We start from the raw sequence: 4,930 nt of genomic DNA, 5'->3' as shown, positions 1-4,930 counted from the left end.
GATTAAGAATAATAGTAAAAAGAACAAAAGTATTAATAATAATAGTTGTTTTAAAACAGACAAATACAAGCAAACTAATCACCAGAAAAAAGAAATCAAAAAAGAAACAAGTAAAAAAAGAGAGAAAAAAATCGGTGGAGGACAGAGCAGGGCACCCAGGCTCTGTCTGAGCACAGACTGTGATGGAGTTCCTGTGGGCCCAGAAGGTAGGTGGGAGTGGGGGATGGCCACACCTCCATTCACCAAGCAGGTGTCGGGTATAAGAGTAACAAGAGGAATGTGGTACCTTTTCAGTCTTGCAGGCCCCGAGTGTCCTTGGGGTTGCTGGAAAGCAGAGCGTGTTCTTAAACCCCACAAATCTGTGAGAGCACTGTCTCTTTAAATATCCAAAATAGTCAAGCTGCTTTTAAACCTTCAAAATTGTGGCATCCTCTGGACCGGCAAAATCCACAGCTCAGCCTGCCTTTCTCTTCACCTTCTCCGTTTATTCCCCAGCCACTGTGCACAGTCCTCCATGCAGTCCCTGGTTAGCAGGGCTGATTTTTAGGTTAATTCTTAGGTCCTACCACCACTTGGGAATCTCCAAGCTATCTGTGCTGTCAGGATCGCTCAGGATCGCTGCCAGACCACAGCTCCGTCTGTCTCCTTTTTTGGTATTTTCATGCAAATTCTTCTGCTAGTTGGGGTTTAGTCCACTTCTATATCCTCCCCTTCAAGGCTGAGGGGTCCAAGATTATCTTCTGTGTCTGTGTTAATTGGTTTCCCTTTTCTTTGTTGAAGAGAGTCTGTGCAGTCTTTCTGCCTAGTCCACCATCTTTCCAGAACTCTCCTTCTGCCCTTTTTTAATTGGATTTTTTGTCTTTTTGTTGTTGAGGTGTTAGAGATTTCTACAAATTTTAGAGATAAGTCTTTTGTCCAATATGTCATTGCCAAATATTTTTCCCATTCTGTAGGTCTCTTTGTACTCTTTTGGAGTACACGAAATTTAATTTTTAGAAGGTTCCAATCATCTAGTTTATGTTCTGCTGTTTGTGCATCTTGGGTTATGCTTGATAGTCTATTTATGCCATAAATTACAGTGCTTAAGTTTGCCCCTATTTTTTCTTTGATGAACTTTATAGTTCTAGATTTCACATTGTTCTGTTTACCTAGTGCTGCTCTGACAGAAGGTACTACAAGTGGGATGCTTGAATAAATAAGAGTTTATTCTCTTACAATTTAGAGGCTTTAAATCTGAGTTCAAAGTGCCAGGCTCTAGGGACTGGGTGAAAACAGGCTTCAGCTCTGCCTCCTGCTCCTGGCCCACTGAAGCTAGAGGCTTTTCTTCACTCAGACAGCTGCTGGCTGCTGAGACTGACAGGCCCAAGTTTGACAAGTAAAAAGGCACAGTCCCAATGTAACCAAACCACATGGCAGGCCATTCATTAAACTACATTGAAAGTCCCAAGGTTGGCAGAGCATGGCAGGCTGCTGAACAACAACACAGCTACATGTAGGGTTCAAGCATGCTATAAGCTGGAGACCATTCCCAAAGCTTAAATATGGAAGAAGACCCCATCCTTAAAGCAGCTGTTCTGCTGCTTGTGGTAGATCCCACCATGGAATTGAATGCCAGTCTCATAATGGGGAATAACCACAACTAGCTGCCCAGGCACTCAACCAGGCCCAGCCAAGTTGACACATAACTTTAACTACCACAAACATTTAAGTCTTTGATCCATCTAGAGTTAGTTTTTGTGTATGGTGTGAGCTATGGATCTTGTCTAATTTTTCTGCAAATGGATATACAGTTTTTCAACACCATTTGTTAAAGAGACTATCTCTTCCTTTATTTAATGTATTTTGGCCCTTTGTCAAATATCACCTGACCATAAGAGGATGGATCTATTTCTGGGTTCTCAATTCTGTTCCTTTCATCTATGTGTGTGTCATTGAACAAATACCAGGCTGTTTTGGCTACTGTGGCTGTGTAGTAGGTTTTGAGATCTGGGAATGTGAGACCTCCTACTTTGTTGTTCTTCTTCAGATGTGCTTTGCTTATGCAAGCTCTCTTCCCTTTCATATAAAATTAGTGATAGGTTTTTCCATGTCTTTAAAGAATGTTAATGAAATCTGTATCAGTATTGCATTGAATGTATAGATTGCTTTGTGTAGTTCAATCTTCCTATCCATGAGCATGGTATGTTCTTCCATTCATGTAGATATTTTATAATTTCTTGAAATAGTGTTTTGTAGTTTTCTTTGTATAGTTCTTTTCTATTCCTGGTAAGATTTATTCCCAAGTATTTCATGTTTTGGGTAGCTATTGTAAATGGTATTGTGGTAGTTAAATTTGTACGTCAACTTGGCTGGGCCTGGTTGAGTGCCTGGGCAGCTGGTGGTAGTTATTCCCCATGATAAGACTGTCAATCAACTCCATGGTGACATCTATCACAAGCAGCTGAGTAGCTGCCTTTGGGATATGGTCTGCTTCCTGTATATAAGGAGAAGCCTTGGGGATAGTCTCTGGCTTATGGCATGCTTGGACCCTGCATGTAGCCCTGCCATGCTCTGCCAACCTTAGGACTTTCAATGCAGTTGAATGAATGGCCTGCCATGTGGTTTGGTAACATTGGGACTGTGCCTTTTTACTTGTCAACCTTGGGCCTGTCAGTCTCAGCAGCCAGCTGCTGTCTGAGTGAAGAAAAGCCTCTAGCTTCAGTGGTCCAGGAGCTGGAGGCAGAGCTGAAGCCCAAGGCTGAGGGGCTTTCACCCAGCCCCTACAGCCTGGCACTTTGAACACGGACTGAAAGCCTCCAAATTGTAAAAATAAACACCTGTGTGTTAAAGCCATCCCATCTGTCATAGATATTCTTTTCAGAGTGGCACTAGGTAACCAGAACAGGTATAGATTTCCTTTTTTCCTTTTCAGAGACCTCTTTGCTGAGGTAGAGGAATCCATCTGATTTTTGTGTACTGATCTTGTATCCTGCCACTATGCTAAATCTTTCAATAAGTTCCAGTAGTTTTCTTGATGAGTCTCTTGTGTGTTCTATGTATAGGATCATATCATCTGCAAATAGGTATAGTTTTACTTCTTCCTTACCAATTTGGATGCCTTTGATTTTCCTTTCTTGCCTTATTGCCCTGGCTAGGATTTCCAATACACTGTTGAATAGAAGTGGAGATAGAGGGCATCCTTGTCTCATTCCTTTCACAAGGGGAATGGTTTCAGTCTCTCTCCATTGAGAATAATGTTGGCTGTTGGTTTTACATATATGCCATTTATGATGTTGAGGAATTTCATTCTATTCCTATTTTTTTAAGAGTTTTTTTTTTTTTTAAATCAGGAATTGGTGTTGGATTTTATCAAATGCCTTGTCTGCATCTATTGATGTGATAATGTGATTCTTTTCCTATATTTTACTTATGTGATGGATTATGTTGATTGTTTTTCTAAAGTTGAACCATCCTTGCATAGCTGGTATGAATCCCACTTGGTCATGATGTATTATTTTTCTGATATGTTGTTGGAGTCTATTGGCTAGGATTTTGTTGAAGATTTTTGCATCTATATTCATGAAGGATATTGCTCTGTAGTTTTCCTCTCTGGTAATGTCTTTGCCTGGTTTTGGTATCATTGTTCTGCTTGCTTCATAAAATAAATTTGGGAGGATCCCATCCTCTTCTATGTTTTTGAATAGTTTGAGTAGGATTAGTGTCAGTGCTTCTCTGAATGATTGGTAGAATTCTCCAGTAAAACTATCTGGGCAAGGACTTTTTTTTGTTGGTAATTCTTTTATAACCTATTCAATTTCTTCTATTGTGATGGGTCTGTTCAAATTATCTACCACAGTCTATGTTAATTTAGATAAGTAGTGTGTTTCTAGAAATCTGTCCATTTCTTCTAGGTTTTCAAATTTGTTGGGTGAAAATTTACAGAGCAAATTTACTTTCCATACAGCACTTCACATACACTTTGTCTCATGACATTGACCACAATTTACCACAATGCAACAGCTCCCCTCCCACTTCCTCCTGATAGTTACCTCTTCCCTGTGCCCATCCCTCCATGCATGCCTGAGCTGTCTCCCTGTGCATAAGCAGCCCTTCTTTCTCCCATGATTGTTCTCTACAAGAAGTATCTATCTCAGGTAAATGTTTAACTCATATGTCTGTCTTTTATTCAGATGGAAGCCACAGGTGTGGGTTCAATGCCAGACCTGAAGGGCAGCTAGGGGCCATAGTTTCAGTGCTTCCACCAGGCTCTATCAAACCAGCAAAGCTGGTCCCACACACACACTTTTTTTTTCCTCCAAATGATTTTGAGTTTTGTTCTCTCTCTCTATCAAGGATCCCCTTCCAAGTGGTTGATAGTGGTAGCCAGGCACCATCTAGTTCTTCTCATAGTCATATAGGCTGCAGATCGGATGGTGTACCAGTCGCTAGCACTAATTGTTTCCATGAAATTTTTTCTTTTCTTCATTCTTCTTTGCTCTGGATGAGGAGGGACCCATCATTGTCTCTAGATGGCAGCTTGCAAGCTTTTAAGATCCCAGTTGCTACTTGCCAAAGTAGGAGGTAGAACAATGTTTTGTGTAGTATGTTATGACAATTGAGCTTGATGTCCCCTGCTTGATAGCCCCGAGCCCACAGGTTCAACTACTCAGTCTCTCTGGGTAGCTGGCTGTGACCAAGAAATGACTACAACCTTGTCCATTGTCAGCTATGCACCTGGAAATTCAGATCATACACATAAACTTATAGGACCGTTGTCTGCCAACCCTATACATGTTCTTGGGTATACTCCCTCCTTCATAGACACACCTATTAGTTCAGCCAGTCCACCCATCTATCCACCCATATACCCATGTTTGCCTTCACTGACAACACAGTACTGTATGTGTAAAAGGGTTCATCTTTGTTGTCTGTACCTCCCATGTACCTCTCT

Source organism: Orycteropus afer, unplaced genomic scaffold (genome assembly GCF_000298275.1).
Source record: "Orycteropus afer afer isolate SDZICR_OR568_19922 unplaced genomic scaffold, OryAfe1.0 scaffold00234, whole genome shotgun sequence".
NCBI lineage: Eukaryota > Metazoa > Chordata > Mammalia > Tubulidentata > Orycteropodidae > Orycteropus > Orycteropus afer.
This window is presented reverse-complemented; position numbering follows the sequence as displayed.